The sequence below is a fragment of the Lissotriton helveticus genome, chromosome 7 (assembly GCF_964261635.1).
Source record: "Lissotriton helveticus chromosome 7, aLisHel1.1, whole genome shotgun sequence".
Classification (NCBI taxonomy): domain Eukaryota; kingdom Metazoa; phylum Chordata; class Amphibia; order Caudata; family Salamandridae; genus Lissotriton; species Lissotriton helveticus.
Window position 1 is genome coordinate 138,674,184 of NC_136068.1, and position 17,693 is coordinate 138,691,876.

At 38.3% G+C, this 17,693-nt stretch overlaps 1 protein-coding gene and 1 long non-coding RNA gene across 2 annotated transcripts in view; both read right to left on the reverse strand.

The window, feature by feature from the left end:
- The window catches only part of LOC144768244 (targeting protein for Xklp2-A-like), a 267,670-nt gene that overhangs the window by 34,237 nt on the left and 215,740 nt on the right, over window positions 1-17,693 (reverse strand). The gene's annotated exons all lie outside the window — the stretch shown is intronic.
- Window positions 7,753-14,945, reverse strand: LOC144766666 (uncharacterized). The gene is made up of 4 exons (XR_013597872.1): window positions 14,855-14,945; window positions 11,569-11,637; window positions 11,378-11,466; window positions 7,753-10,770 (listed from the first exon to the last, which is right to left on the reverse strand). It is a non-coding gene; the product is annotated as an uncharacterized LOC144766666 (long non-coding RNA).

Sequence of the window (17,693 nt, forward strand, 5' to 3'; positions counted from 1 at the left end):
TTTATCTAAAGTTCGTTTTCATCAAGCATCAAACTTACAAGAATAAGGCAATCAATAACCAAGATAATGAAAAGTACATAACTATAGAGAAATAAAGTCAGGGTAATCATTAAATGCGAATATGAGATGCAAAAGAAAAATGCTATGCATTCAAGGCAAGAACTCTTTAGAAAATTTAAGTAAGGCCGTTCTAGACCATATCAGGAAATGACAAACTGCAATGCAAAATATGATTTCTAAAAGGTAGGGTAACATGGGAACATATCAAGAGAATATGCAAATTACTTTTCGTTTCAATAGTTGCGGCAAAAGCATGGAAAAATCAACATATGCAAAATGTGTCTTTATTAAAGCAAAAGACAGAAATATAGAAAGGTGCAAGTTTAAAGAATTTAGAGCAGTATTTACCTAGACTGGTGTGGAAACCAAACCCTGGCCACGGGTCAGTTAAGGACAGGAAACCCTCAAGGAAGGATACCCCTCAAAGGACAGCAGGTGCAGACTGGACACCCAGGACAGGACAGGATACCCTCGGAATAGGAATCAGGACAGGACCCTCAGGACAGGACAGCAAACCCTCAGGACAGGACCGCTCAGGACAGGACCGCACCCGCAGTTTGGAAGCAACGCCTGCGCTCCACCCTCTCTGCAGCTATCGATCAAGACCCCGATTGGGTCAGCGAACTCCCAGCAAAGTGCTTCGCCAGCACTTTAAGGCTCAGTAGAACCTTAGTCTATGGTCAATTTCGGACAGAGTGCTCCGCAGCGCTCTGTATCTCCAGTCACCTATTGAGTACGATGGGTCAGTGACAGGTCAGCTAAACCAGACAAGTCGGACAAATTCCCTAGGTGAGCCTAGGGTAGATATACTGTTTTGGGACAGGGTACCACCCCCCAAATGTTGCAAAGTGTCAGAATCCCCAATTTCGATTGGTCCTAAGGTAGGATTTGGGTAACACACCAATCATAACACACTATTTGGATGCTTCATTTACATATTTGGGTACCGCCTAGCGAGATTGGGGTTCCCATGAGAAACTGCAGAGAAATACAATGATAATTTTACAATGTATCGGAGCAGGAACACATGACTTCGTCCAGCCGAGTTTGCAGGTCAGTTCTCAGGAGCATCTTGCCCATCACTGCCAGCTGGCTAAGTTCCATCAGCCAAGGTTGTCAGGTCCCCGGAAAGTCGCATATGCGCAGAAGGGACCTCCAAGATGGCTTTCGGTACAGACAGACCCCCATTCCCCGCGGTACATGAAAAGCAAGCGAAAACAAATTAATACATGGAAATAACATTATGAACACACATCATTGGGTTTGTACTTTCAACTTATCATAAAATATACTTATGCAGTCTAAATGTTAGCTACACATACACAGGAACAAGAGCGAACTGCACGAGCAGTACAAGCTATGTATTACGCATGCGCATTATTTTCCCTCCAATTCTGCAGACACGTCAGGACACGTGAGTGTGGCTGACGCATGCGCAGTATCTAAATACAAGCGGCGGCCATGTTTTAAGGACACAGATTAAATGCATTAGAAATACACATAGGCAAGCTTCAAATCCTTGCTTAAACTTAATATGAACGTTAGTAAAACATACAATTATTACCTTGTTACACACAAACGAGGTTCATGAATACAGAAAGTCGCAAAATATGCGAAGCTTTGCTTCATCAGTACCACGCAGACTTAGAAATCCCAGATGAGAGGCTGAAATCGGCAAAGTTCGGGGAGCCGATCGCAGCTGCGAGGCGAGCAAAGATGGCGGCGCCCAGGGTGGAGCAACACGGCTGGGATGATGGCCGGGATGGAGCCGGGACAGATCAAAGCAGTGGGTGTCCCCCCTTCCTTTGCCAACCGCAAGCCCTGAAATAAGCCCAGAGACACCCCCCCACCAGCAATCACACCGGAGGGGCAGAGCGGGAGCTGGTGCGGGCTGCACTGCGATCCCGCGCGGCAAGCGCTTCGGAGACAGAGCACCATGAACAGCCGGCTGCAGGAGAGGCAGTGCCCCCCCTCCCCCCCCACGGATGCGCTCGTGGAGAGTGAGCCCAGCAGAGACGGGTGCAGAGGTGACGGCTCCTACAGCGCTCAGTATGGAGGCAACATTGAGCAGGTCACCATGCAGCCCCTGCCGTGAAAGGTGAGCCCTGGCTGCGCTGTAGAGAGCGCTGTAGAAAAATGCCATTCTACCCCGGTGATCACCAGGCCCGTCTGATGTTACAAAACAAGGGAAGAAAGATGCCGAAAAACAAGAGTGAGCTCGGGGTCGTCCCCCTTGTTTAACTTTCTTTTTCTGACTTTGTTGCCTCCCGTTCTGCGAACAGCTGCCTTGGCGCCTGAGGTCTTCCTTCCCTGATCCCTGGTCTCCAGATCGAACTCCTCAGCCCCAGCTCCTCATGGACGATGAGGCTGTGACTTTGCTGCAGACTGCCTTTCTCCCACCGGACTTCCTGGCTATGGCAGCCCCCTCTTCCTGGACTTTCGGACTTGGACCTTTGCACTCCCCGCCATTTTCCTTTCTTTTTATGACTTGCTTCTTCTGCTACCTCTCTCCTCCGCCATTTTAGCGTTCTCTGACCTCTCCCCTCTCTGTCCTAGAGACCTTTCTATTGTCTCTCCTGTTGCCTCTGACACACTCCTCGCTGTTGTTACTATCTGCTTCCCCCTCTTGTTTGTCTCACTTTCCTGCCCTTCTCTGTCCCTCCCCTGGTGCTGTGACTGCATCCCCCCTCCGACTGCATTCCCCCTCCAACCACACTTAATGGAACTCTGCTTTTCTGTATATAGAGATAACTCTACTCGCTAGTATATGCAGTAGACCGTTGTGCTCTCTACCATTCCTATGTGACTCAGAGTATATCCAGTCATATCCTTCCCTATGTATATAGAGATAACTCTAATCACTAGTATATGCAGTAGTCCGCTGTGCTCTCTACCATTCCTATGTGACTCTTAGAGTATATCCATGCGTATCCCTTCCCTATGTATATAGAGATAACTCTAATCACTAGTATATGCAGTAGTCCGCTGTGCTCTCTACCATTCCTATGTGACTCTTAGAGTATATCCATGCGTATCCCTTCCCTATGTATATAGAGATAACTCTAATCACTAGTATATGCTGTAGACCGTTGTGCTCTCCACCGTTCCCATGTGACTCTTAGAGTATATCCATTTGTATCTCCTCCTTGTGTGACTTTACATCTTGTACATTTGCAATTTTTTTCTGTTTGTATCCTTTATGTAACGCATGTAATCCTAAGTCCTTATGTTTTTCAACTGGTTCTTATGTAAAGCGCTCTGACACCTTCGGGTAAAGTTCGCGCTATATAAAATCGCATAAATAAATAAATAAATAAAAAAATAAACATGCAGTAAGGTAAAAGCAAAGTGAAACACCGTCAAGAGATGGAAAACTGGCTTACGCAACATGCGGGCCACTGCACCACAACAGCTGAAAGAAACAATATTATTATTAAAAGAAAAACTAATCCTACCTTAGAAGTCAAACCACATAAAAACTATTTCTAAAGGAGGCCCCTGCACTTTGAGGTATTCCTGCAGCAACCTTCACAGAAAGCCAGGCCCATGGTGCCACAACTCCGTGCTGAAGCAACGTGCTGCCCTGAGTGTCCATCGGTTGAGGTCAAGGAGGACAGTCAAACACCGGCCGGTGGCAGCAATTACTGGATTACATGAAATTGAAATAAAAAACACATCAGGCTGACGCAGCCTGCGCTGAGTTCGGACCCTGCAAAGTAGTCAGACAAACTCTGTCCACGTGCACCGACCTGAGAGGCGCCAGCTTCCCTACTCTGGGGGAAGGCGCCAATTTAAGATAGCAAGAATCGTTCCCATTGTGATCCTCTGCAGAAAATGCAGCACACAGCTGCTGAAAGGTGTAAGTGGCACTAACCAGGGGTTAGTAGGGTGAGTGCAGCAAGCAACCGCCAAAAGGTGTCAGTGGCACTAACCAGGGGTTAGTGGGGTGACGACATTCGTTAAAAATAAAAAAAATAGCAACCCAGGAAGGCACCACCCCCGATTCACTTGGCTGGCTCTATTCTCACTGCTATGACCAAGATGGCATTTCAGACTGCACAAAATGGCAGCGACGGGTCTTACAGCGGTTTATAATGCAGTCAGCTGGTCCCAGCCCGTCGCGATAGTCGCTCACAATCAATCACGTGTCTCCCTCACAGTGCACCAGTAGTGTAAAGGAGGTAAAAATGTGTGACTAATGTATTTTAGTGCAGGGATGCGGACCACCACACTAAAAAGCGTTAGTGTAATGCCTGATGCGTGGTACTTGGCAGGACTGTAAACTTGACCTTAACCAGAGACTGATGGGTACCACAAACATGGCAACATTTTAGAAGAGGAAAGTGGGAGATTACAAATAGAGAAATAAACATCAGGAGAATGTATTTCTCCCATTGACTTCTATTGAGGCCTGAATTGGGTTAATAGTCATGTGTGGGACTTGTAAGTGTGCTGCTGCAGGAACAGATTAAAAAAAATTCAAAAATGCAAATACTTTTTTTTCATTATCTGTCAGGAGCACAGAAAAATCACTGTGGGAGGCAGAGAGAGCATGCCAGAAATGTTGTGCACTGCCGTGTATGAGCAGGTTTCTGGCAGTGCATACTCAGATGCACATAGGACCAGTCCCTGTCGGCAGAGGCCCACAGAGGAATCAGGAGGGTTGTCGTGTATGGTTCCAGGACAGCCCAGGGAGCACTAAGGAGATCAGTGGGTGAGGTCAAGTCCACATTCTGTCCCCAGGCCACTGTACTGGATGAAGGTGGGTAGACAGCAACATGTGACTAACGAATAAATATCACAAAATGCGATAGTGCAAAATCCTTATCCATCAGAAATTCCTCTGCCAAAGACATAAGAACATCCTGAAATGTCAGAGATTGACTTCCTAGCAAATCTTTATTATTCTCTAGCATAATGTAACCATGAGCATCTGATTCTCAGCAGGAGAAGATGGTCACACAGGAACCAACAATGACTCCTTGCTCCAGCCCTCCATGGCATTCTAAAAATGGAAGCACAGAAACAAAGTTTCTTATAATCTGCAACAATAAGAGGGACCAAGATGGCAGATACGAAACCTTTACAACAGAAACACAATGTCATGTGCACAACCTCAACATATGATACACACCGCCAAAAAGGAACTGATGAATGGAGGAAGGTCAAAGACAATGCCAGTACAGAGAAGTTCCTCACAGCACTACCCTATAGAAACTCTACTGCAGGACACTCAAGGCCATACTTCTACAACTTCAACAGAGAATGAACAACGCTACGAAGGAACCCATGTATAAGGAAGGTCGAATAGACTTAAAACATATACAGAGACATCCACAGAGTCACTACCCTAAATGTACTCAATTAGAAGGTACACAGGTCCAGGCATGGAGCTATACAAGACTCACAAACCAATGTTGGGAATATGTAAGGCAACCTGGGGTCGTATTACATGAAGTTCCCCAGGGGTAACAGGCATTTGTGTCCACTTTACGTGGCCTCCAGGCACTTTCGTGTTACAGAAGGCAATCCCTTTTCCTCTGTGCCCGGGCCCAATTGCAGACGCAGGCGTAGAGGAAAATAAGCTCTCAGGCTGAGCACTAACATTGTGCCACCTAAAAGGTGGTGCCCTGTCGGTGAGCACCCTGACAGCAGCCCTCTGGAGGGGTGAAAGGGGGTCCCATGGACCCACCCTGACATCCCCTTGCAGGCGGGTGTAGTCACTGACTGCACCCACCTGCAAGGGGATCTCTAATCCCCTTTAAAAGTGCAGGCGAGTTGCCACCTGCATTGTGAAAACAAGGAGTGGATTTAAAGCAGCCGCTCCATTTTTCACATGAATGCGCTGCCCTCAGCATGAGTTTGCGGCTGCCCTGGGAGCAGAACTTTCCACGTAATATGGAGCACCTTTCCTGTTTGCAGCTGGTGCACCTGCGTTAAGGTTCCACCAGGTCAAAAATTTTTAACTGCCCAAAGATGGTTCTTGGAAGGATTCAGTTTTCCATAGAGTGAAGATGCTCCTAGGAATTCAGCTGCAACCAGAGAACTATATGATCATCGCAAATTATAGGGGAACATCCTTTACAACGCAACTTTTTCTACGCACTACCATTACAAAGCAACTTTTACAACGCAAGTGCTTTTACAACACATATCTTTACAACGTACGTATTATGTTTTATTTTTATTAAAAAGTATTTTCTTTTTCGTTTAAAAATGTTCTTAATTTATTATTAAAATATTTAATTAATACTCAAGTAGCATAGAAAATATTTAGATTATATATATTTTTTTATGATTTATAATTAACATACAGTTAGTACTCAAGTAATAATTTGAAAAAACGGCAAAAGATATTTAATATTTATTACTGTTATTAATTTTATTTAAAATTAATATTTTACATAGAATTAATACTCAAGTAAAAAATTATAATTTGAAAAAGATATTTCAAATTTATTTTTAAAATATACTATTAATACTTAAGTAGACTAAATAAAAATTAGATACATTTTATTTATTTATAATTAAAATTAAAAAAAGAATACTCATGTAACAATTAAAAAAAGAAAAAGATATTTAATATATTTAAATAAAATATCCCATGTATACTTATGTTGCATAAAAAAATTAGATTTAATTAATTTATTATGTAATAATATTTAACATAGTATTAATATTCAAGTATTAATTAAAATAATTGGTAAAGATCATTACAAAAATTAATTAAATTATCCCTTTAATTCTTAAGTAGCATAAAAAAAGAAAAAAAGATTTTCTAGTATTTATTCTTTATATTTAAATTTTAAGAATTAGATTAATTTTATATATTTATAAATATGTAAAATAGAATTAATACTCAAGTAACAATTTAAAAAAGAAAGATATTTAATATTTTTTGATAAAATATCCCATTAATACTTATGTTGCATAAAAAAATTAGATTTAATTAATTTAATATTTAATATTATTTAACATAGTATTAATATTCAAGTATTAATTAAAATATTGGTAAACATATTTAAAAAAAATAATTAAAATACCCCTTTAATTCTTAAGTAGCATATAAAAAAGAAAAAAATATTTATAGCATTTATTCTTTATATTTAAAATAGAAATAATACTCAAGTAGCAATTAAATACGAGAAATTTAAATATTTCATATTTAAAAAATATGATTTGAGAATACATTTACAAGAATAAAAAGTAACTTAGATCTAAAAATTATTGCAAATATAAAGTTAATGAAGAGAAATTAATTTTACAAGAAAAATGAGGATTAAAAAAGTAAAATAGATATTTTCCCACGCTTTTGTATTGAAATCAATGGAGAGTATTGTCCTTTATTTATTTCCATAGTTGAAGGTATGAATCCCACGGAACTTCTTTACAAGCTGCTAAAATGGGAGAAAAAAGAAGTTTCGGATGGAAAAGGAATAAGCATAGAGGTAAGTACATTTAAACATTATTATTTAAGATAAAACAAGATTAAAAAATAGTTATTTCATATTAGAACATTATTAAAAACATACACACAGTAATTTTAATTAGTTTTTTTATTAAAATAATTTTTGCAGAATAAGTATATTTTTATTACTTTTAAAAAAATATCAGGAAATTTTGAAATGAAAAGTAACTATTTTAAATAAATGTTTAAATACGTTTATTATATCAAAAATAGAAATAGTCCTTTTTTCATCTTTGTAGCTCCTGATGACGTCGACGCGTAAACGTGTATGTAAGCGGCCATTTTGAACAGCGTCGATGGTGGAAGCAGCAGGAAGCTGATCTGCGCTCAGGTAGGAAACACTTTAAACTTTATTTATAAATATTAGAATGTTAAAAAGTATATATATATTGTAAAGAAAGGATAAGGAGAGGTTGCATATGAAAAATGTTAAGTTTACGATGTTATTTCAGCATGTCGCCGATCATGTTGGAAGAATATGCCTTTGTCGGGTCGCTATAAATAATAGGTTAAAGTTAAAAAGGTATGTTTTTTAAAAAAAAAATAGAGAATGTTATTGTTATTGTAGATGTTTCATTACTTCTTGCTTTTAGGAAAGATATAATTAAAAATGCATTTGGAAAAAATATCTTTTAGTTAATCGAATACATGTATTTGGAAGAACTTTGGAGAACCAGATTGAAATTGCGATTGTTTCGTGAATATAGGATAATTTGGGTGTTGTAATTTGAAAGAGCATTGTTTAATGAAATGGTGGTTATTAGGCCGTTTATGTTTTTTGGAAAGATTGGCTTACGGGTACTTAGTAAACTTAAAAGATGAACTTTGGAGGAAAATGTATTTGTAGGATTTGTAATTTATTTATAAATGGAATTCGAAATGTTTTTGGATTGCGTGCATGTAATTTTATTCACAGGATGCACATGGAATTTGGAAATATTTCCAGATTGAATATGAAAAAATATCTTTTTTTGGACTATTGATTATTAACAGGATGAAGATGGCTTTAGAAAACCATATCAGATTAACTATTGGAAAAAACATCTATGTCGAGGGCTTTGGATTCCAAACAGGATGCATATGGACTTGGGAAACCTTACAAGATGGACTTATTTAAAAACATGGATTAAGATGAGTTTGGATTATTTATAGGATGCATATGGACTTTGGAAATCTTTACAGATGGAGATTGGGAAAAACTTGGATTTCGTTGACTTGGAAAAACAAACAGGATGCCTATGGAGAATGGAAACCTTAGCCGAGGAACTTTAAAAAAAAACATTTTCTTGGACTTATAAATATTTAAAATAATTAGAAAAAAAATAGAAAAATTAAGTTAATAGTCTGGGAAAGAACATGGATTTCGTGGACTTTAAATAACTTAAAAGGATGGACTTGGGAAGGTCTTGCATTACAATTTATAATTTGAAAAAGAAGATTAATGAGAGGACTCCAAAAGAAGCTTTTTAAGGGAATATGAGGTTGGATTGGAGAAGATATTCTTTTAACGATAATAAATGCATTTTTAAATTATCTATAGTGCATTACAAAACATTTGGAAAATCAAAAAGATGAACAAATTAAAAAAAATTAAAAAATATTTTAAGTAAACATCCTTGGATTGCTTGGGAGATTGGATTTTGAAAAATATGGATTTAATTTGGCGAAAGAAGATGAAGATTAAGAAAGAAGACAACTACAGGTAAGGTGACCCGACGATATTTAAATAAAAAAAAATTTGAAAAATGAAAATGCCAATTGAATTAAATTGTTTATATAATTTAGGTAACAGCAGGAAAGTAAGGTGTAAAACATATTTAGAAATGTAGAATGTTAGCAACATTATCCAGGTAGTCTAAAGCCACACACAACGAAAACTGTTGTAAAATAGCCAATAGTCTCTCAGACATTTCCTTTGATTTTTTTTAAATTCGTGGATTTAGGCTACCAGTTAATGTTTGAGAAATTCTCATTCCTTGAAAACTTTGCTCCTTCTTCAAAGTTTCCAAAAATGAATAGAAGTTAGGGTGTGGTTTGCCAATTGTATGGTTGAAGGAGTTATGCTATCCCTCCTCTATGGCATTGTTTGTTTTTGCTTCTCCTTCTAAACAGCTCGTGTAGCAGTTCCACCACTCCACATGGAAACGTGGCTTCCTCCTGCGACCCGATCTGCTTAGATGCCCAATCCATGTGTCCTCAAAATAATTTAGTAAGGGTGCCAATTTATCTTCGTTTTCGTTAAAAAAATCTGATTCTGTGATTGCAGTGTAGTACTCGTCTACACTTTCAGGAGGAACAAAACAAAGAGCTGTTAATTTTTTTAATTCAAACTGTAGTTTGCTATCAGTTGAGTAATCTGCAACCAGGGATGTTTTTTGAAGTTTATGCCAAAATGCCTGGGAAAAATGAAAAAAACATCCCTGAATTTGGGTATCCGTGTACGTTTTAGTGATCACATTGATCATAGTCAATTCAAAATCCACAATTATCTTCCTAGGACTTTTATTGGAGGTTTTGCTTTTAATCACTGATAAAAGCTCAGTGTAGGTTGTTCACGCAAAGATTAACCATAATGTAATTCCCTTAGTGTATAGTTTGCTACCAGATAAGCAATCTGCAGTGTAAACTTGGGTGAAAGGATGGGGTGTACTTTTAAACGTCCCATCCATCATCCAAATTTCACTGTTCTCTAACTTCACAAGGTTGCGGGGTGTACTAAAAATAAGAATACGTTTATGAGGGTTTTGGTTGTCATGTAGGAGGAAAGGTTCATTAGAAAAAGAAATAGTGAGTTCAGTAGGAATTTGAATGTCAGAAAATGTATGAGGAGTTGTAGTATGTGTATTACTTGCCTGCTTTTGTCTTTGAATAATTCTCCTCAAATTGGGAATAATAGGCATATTACTAGCAACATGACTGGGGACATGCTGTGCAACCTCTCTTAAAATAGATCCAGTAGTGTCATTGGAGGTGCATGCAATTTCTTTCCTGTCATTTATTGTTTCCCTTACTTCAATCTCCATTGCAGAGGCAGAGTGGTTATGTTCGGTGGTTTTAATAATGATTTCATTATGGGTAACCGCTCTGCCACTGCAATGGGATGAGTAATATTGCACACACCTCCAATGTCTACGTGGTTCACTTATCCTTTCTTTACAATATATATAACCAGCATGTTTCAACAAACGGTTTCCTTTTTTTGATTTGATGTAGGATGCTGTTTCTTGAGTTGACATTTTCTGCTAAAAAAATATATAAATTAATTATGTGATTTATTAAAAATTTTTAGATTTACAAAACCATAAGACACTTTTTCTACAGATTATCCTTTATTGAGTGAGAAACGTAAATTACACCTCAACATTCTACCTCATTTTCCTACTGCTGCACCTTTCTGGAGTTGGAATAGAAATGTATACTCCTCAATATCCTACACAATCCCTACTGCTGCAAATTCCTGGAGTTAGAATGGAAAATTGCACTCCTCCAGTATCCTAAAATTTCACTACTGCTGCCTTTTCTTAGAGTCAGAATAGTAAATGGAATGCTTATATTTTTACACACTTGCCCTACTGCTGCATCTTTATGGAGTTAGAATAGTTTGTAACAACCCTACACTATCCTTCACTTTCCATGATGATATGTCTTTTTGGAGTTAGAATATTTAATTATAACCCTACATACACTATCCCTTACTTTCCCTATTGCAGCACCTTACTGGAGTTAGAATAGAAATTCTTATGCTTACACTATCCCTCACTTACCCTACTGCTTCAACTTGTTACATTTAAAAAACTAAAGTATTATTATAAGTTTCCTATTATAGTGTCGCATTTTGATTAGATTTACCTTTTTAGTCTTGTGTTTTCTCTTTTTACTGTAAACTGTGTTTTTGGTTTTGGCTTTGCGTTGGGTTTCTTTCTTGGATTGTTGTTATTCTGCAAAAAGACAAAAAGAATAAATATGTTATAGCATGGTTTTCTTTTTTGAAAAAGCTTAGATGTCTGTATTCCTGTGCAGTATCTATCCTTTCGATTTACCTTTTTAGTGTGCTGTTTTTTCCTTTGTTCAGAAAACTGTGATTTAGATTTTGTCTTTTCGTTGGTTTTCTTTGATGGGTTGTTGAGATTCTGCAAAGATTGTAAAGAAAAAAAATGTTATAGCATGTTCTAAAATTGATAAAAATTTACAAGACTGTATTTCTGTGCTCTATCTTATCATTCCCATAATGATGCACCTTCCTGGGGTTAGAATAGTAAATGGTACCATTACACCATCCAACACTTTCCCTAATGTTGCACCTTCCTGGGGTTAGAATAGTAAATGGTACCCTTACACTATCCAACACTTTCCCTACTGTTGCACTTTCCTGGAGTTAGAATAGTAAATGGTACCCTTACACTATCCAAAACTTTCCCTACTGTTGCAGCTTCCTGGAGTTAGAATAGTAAATGGTACCCTTAACACTATCCAACACTTTCCCTACTGTTGCACCTTCCTGGAGTTCGAATAGTAAATGGTACCCTTACACTATCCAACACTTTCCCTACTGTTGCACCTTCCTGGGGTTAGAATAGTAAATGGTACCCTTACACTATCCAATACTTTCCCTACTGTTGCACCTTCCTGGGGTTAGAATAGTAAATGGTACCTTTACACTATCCAACACTTTCCCTACTGTTGCAGCTTCCTGGGGTTAGAATAGTAAATGGTACCCTTACACTATCCAACACTTTCCCTACTGTTGCAGCTTCCTGGGGTTAGAATAGTAAATGGTACTCTTACACTATCCAACACTTTCCCTACTGTTGCACCTTCCTGGAGTTAGAATAGTAAATGGTACCCTTACACTATCCAACACTTTCCCTACCGTTGCACCTTCCTGGGGTTAGAATAGTAAATGGTACCCTTACACTATCCAACACTTTCCCTACTGTTGCACCTTCCTGGGGTTAGAATAGTAAATGGTACCCTTACACTATCCAACACTTTCCCTACTGTTGCACCTTCCTGGGGTTAGAATAGTAAATGGTACCCTTACACTATCCAACACTTTCCCTACTGTTGCACCTTCCTGGAGTTAGAATAGTAATTGGTACCCTTACACTATCCAACACTTTCCCTACTGTTGCAGCTTCCTGAAGTTAGAATAGTAAATGGTACCCTGACACTATCCAACACTTTTATTTGCGGGTTTGTAACGCGCTGGATTCGACTCCCGCAGGAGTATCTCCGCGCCTTTGGCGTCTAACAGCATAGAAGAAAGGACAGACCGCCAGATGGCGTACAGAAACTAATTAATTGGTAGATCTAAAATAGGAAAGTTTTAAGGAGTTTTCTGAACGGGAGGTGGTCTCTGCATTGTCTGAGAAATTTAGGGAGGCTATTCCATAGGGTGGGGCCTGCCACAGATAAGGCTCTGGTGCCATGTCTGGCTTTCTTTGCCCTAGGTACGCAAAGCAAACTTTGCTCGCTTGACCTACGAGAGCGGGTAGGGACATAGGGGATGAATTTATTTGCCAGGTACACTGGCCCAAGTCCGTTAATGCTCTTGTGGATAATACAGCATATTTTAAATTTGGCTCTCTGTTTAACTGATAGCCAGTGTAATTTTTGCAGCAAGGGTTTGGATGGAGTACGTGGAGGGGCGTTCAGTACCAGGCGAGCGGCGGTGTTTTGGACTACCTGGAGTCTGGCCGTCACCCCTTCATTTACAGACAACAATAAACCGTTACAATAATCTAGTCGGCTCAAGACCAGTGCCTGTACTAGTGTCCTTCTGGTGGAGTCTGGAAGCAATGGGAACACTTTACGTAGCAGACCGATGATGTGGAAACAGGAACCCACTACCTGACTGCCGTGTTGTTTCAGGGAGAGTTCCTGGTCCAGTCGTATTCCCAGGTTTTTCACTACCTGTTTGGGCTCGGGAACTGGGCCAAGGTCTAAAGGCCACCAGTCCGGAGTCTACAGAAGTTTGGCTTCCCCGAATAGCATGACTTCCGTCTTTCCAACATTGCATTGCAAATAGTTGGAGGACATCCAGTATGCCACCGCTTTCATACCCTGGGAGAAAGAGTTTCTGACCTCAGTGGTGAGAGATTTGAAAGGAAAGAGGAGTTGGGTGTCATCCGCGTATGATACCGGGATGAAGCCGTATGTTCTCATGATGTTAGCTAGGGGTGCCACATAGATGTTAAAGAGAGTTGGGCTCAGACAGGAGCCCTGTGGCACCCCTTTAGAGAGCTCCACCTCCTCTGACCGATATCCTCCCATAGACACACACTGGGTACGATTGGACAAGAAACTCTTTAACCATGCTAATGCCTTATGTTTCAGGCCGATGTTAGTGAGCCGGGTAGTCAAGATGTCATGTGACACGGTATCAAACGCCGCGGACAGATCTAGTAGCACCAGGATCACAGAAAAACCTCTATCCCGGTACATATGTAGATCGTCCGCGACTGAGAGCAAAGCGGTCTCGGTGCTGTGTCTTGGCCTGAAACCTGACTGAGAATGATCAAACCCTCCTGCTGACTCGATGTATTTAGACAGATGTTTATTAACAAACTTCTCAGTGAGTTTGCTTAAAAAAGGGAGCAGGGAGATGGGTCTGAGGTTTGACAGTTCAGTCCAGGGGATGGCGGCATTTTTCCTTAGTGTTTTTCCCTACTGTTGCACCTTCCTGGAGTTAGAATAGTAATTGGTACCCTTGCACTACCCAACACTTTCCCTACTGTTGCAGCTTCCTGTGGTTAGAATAGTAAATGGTACCCTTGCACTATCCAACACTTTCCCTACTGTTGCAGCTTCCTGGAGTTAGAATAGTAAATGGTACCCTTACACTATCCAACACTTTCCCTACTGTTGCACCTTCCTGGGGTTAGAATAGTAATTGGTACCCTTACACTATCCAAAACTTTCCCTACTGTTGCACCTTCCTGGAGTTAGAATAGTAAATTGTACCCTTTCACTATCCAACACTTTCCCTACTGTTGCTCCTTCCTGGGGTTAGAATAGTAAATGGTACCCTTACACTATCCAACACTTTCCCTACTTTTGCACCTTCCTGGAGGTAGAATAGTAAATGGTACCCTTACACTATCCAACACTTTCTCTACTGTTGCACCTTCCTGGAGTTAGAATAGTAAATGGTACCTGTATACTGTCCCTTTCTTTCCCTACTGCTTTAACTTTCTGGAGTTAGTATGGAATAATACTCGCCTACACTATCCCTTACTTACCCTACTATTGCACATTTCGTGAGTTATAATACTAAAGTATTGCACTATGTTTTGCTTTATACTGTTGCATTTTGATCTGTTTTACCTTATTATTCTAGTCTTTTTTCCTTTTGCTGAAGATTGGGTTTTTGGTAATGGCTTTCGTTTGTTTTTTTTGGTTGGGTAGTTGAGATTCTGGAAAGATTGAAAAGAAAGAATATGTTATAGCATGTTTTAAATGTTTAGAAAGGTTTTCATGATTTTATTCTTTTGCACTATCGATCATTTTGCCTACTGCTGCAGTGTAAATTTTAGATTTGTAAATCACATCCCTTCATTACCTTTCATTTTCTTTTTTGATGCACATTCCAAAACTTGCAATATTTAAATATTGCTCCTTGTTTAGTTTTATATTGAAACCTTTTAGAACATTTTACCTTTTTTTTGGGATATTGCCTTTTCAGGAAATGTTTTCTTTGGATTTGCTGCCTTTTCCTTTCCTTTGGAAGGTTATTCAGAATCTGTAAAGATCGAAAAGAAAGAATATGTTTTTGAAATTTTCAAATAGTTTTAAAATTTTATTTGAATGTATTTAACTGCATTTTCTATGCTTTTTACTACACATTCAACTCATAGGAAGTACATTAGAATTTTAAACCCCTAAACTATCTCTCACTTTCACAAATTCTGACCTTTCCTAGAGTTAGAATAGTAAATTATACCCCTACACTATTCCTCACTTTCCTTACTGCTGCACCATCCTGATTATACCTCTGTATTATCCTAACCTTTCCCTACTAATGCATCTTCATGGAGTTAAAATAGAAAATTACACCACTACATTATCACACATTTTCTCTACTGTTACACCTTCCTGAATATAGAATAGTAAATTGAATTATTACTTTAACCTACACTTTCTGACTGCTACATATTATTTCTACACTATCTCAAATTTATACTTTTGCAACACATTGTAGGATTTACAATACTAAATGGTACCCCTACAGTATCCTACACTTTCCCTATTGTTCCCCCTTCCTGGAGTTACAATAGTAAATGGTACCCCTACACTATCAAACTCACTTAACTACTGCCACAATATGCTGGAATTAGAACGGAAAATGCTATCCCTAGACTTTTGGAAAAAAATGTACCTTTTGAAATATCGTCCTTGGTATTTTCGATTAAGGAAGCTTTTTTTTTATTCTCTTATCTGTGTGGAAATGGTAATACATTTCTTTGTATCAGAAAATGCTCTATATGTTTTACGACTTTCCAAAAATGTAGTAATTTTCATTAAAAAGTACCTTTGAGATACTGTTGATTTGGAGTTTTGCTCCTTTGCAAAAACGCTGCTTTTATGGTGTTTTTCGCTTTGTCAGATTAAAATCGTTTGCTGTTGAGAAATTATATTTGACATTTGTTTATTTAAAAATGGAAGTAAATTGATTATCTCTTATTAAACATTATTTAAATACATTTTTTATAATAAAAAAAGTATTACGCTCTGATCTTTGTCATTTAGCAAACTTGTTTTCATTACTTTGAAAATAAAATTATTCTTGCCCTTTAAATATCTTTTTTATACTTTTATTTATTTACAAACTTACTTGTATGTGTCAAAATATTGCTTTTTGAAATACTCCGGGTCGTCGCAGTTTCAATAGGTCAGAGGGTCAGGTTTTGGCTCTGCTCTCTCTGGGAGTTGATAATCAACTGGTTTCAAAATGGTGTCTTGCTCGTATTTATACGTTTTTGTCAGTGTGTTCTTTATTTTAGAGAAAAAGTGTGTTTTAAATCGCTTTTGACACTATTTTTTTTCTGTGGAAACATGCAATTTAATTAATCGATTTAATAAGTGTAGTTTTAACTTTCTAAATCCGTTTTGGCATCCATTTTGTTATCACTGTTTTGATTTTACGTTCATGAAAAGAGTTGTAGGACTATTTTGTTATCTACACTATTCAAAATGGCTGGTATGTGTTTGTAAATAGTTGGGTATTTTGTAGAGCTATTTTCTTTACTCGTTTATTTTTTTAAATGTTATTTTTAAGTCGTGCTTTTTAAAAAAAATAACATCTTTTAATGTTTCAGTATTTATTTTAATACTCAAGTATTCATTTTAATATTCGAGTATTTATTAAATAAGCCCTTTTTTTTCGGAAAATTTACGTGCAGTTTCTTACCACATTTGAATACACTTCCCCACCCAAAACCCCTATTTTCCCTGCATCCCGTGCCAGGTTTTATTTGACAAAATTAAAAAAAATATATATATATTTTTTTTTATGCGTTATAAAGGTATGCGCAATATGTTTTTTCGTTGTAATGGTACTTTTCCTATGTTTAGACTAATTCGCGTTGTAAAGGTATGCGTTGTAAAGTCATGTGTTGTAAAGGTACTTGCGTTGTAAAAATGCGTTGTAAAAGCATGCGTTGTAATAGTATGCGTTGTAACGTCATACATCCCAAATTATATGTCAAATGTAACTAACTTGGGCAAACCTGAAAATAACAAAACAGGCAGTAGTTCACATCAACTTCTTTGGTATAAACATTGTTTTGTTTATTGAAAGGTGAAAGTCACTTCTCTGCTGGAATGTAAGGTTATTTCATCTCGTACTCAGTTAACACTATTAGGGGCAACACTTTTCTCTTATTCTTGTTTAACTATGAGAAGAACAACTTGATCTTGCTGCCTCATATTGTAACTTTCATTTAAACACCAGGTTCTGGAGACAGGTGCAAATCCACTTAAGACATCCATTGTAGATATTTCTTCCCTGTAACCTCTTGCAATGTACATGCTAATAGCTGGTCTGTGTATTGCTCCCTACTTAGTGTTTCTAGTTGTGCTTAATTTGTGTCAGCCTTTGCCACCTGCATTTACTGATGGGGGCAGGGCTCTTGCCGCAGTCCCAGAGGCTTCTGTCCTGATAGTA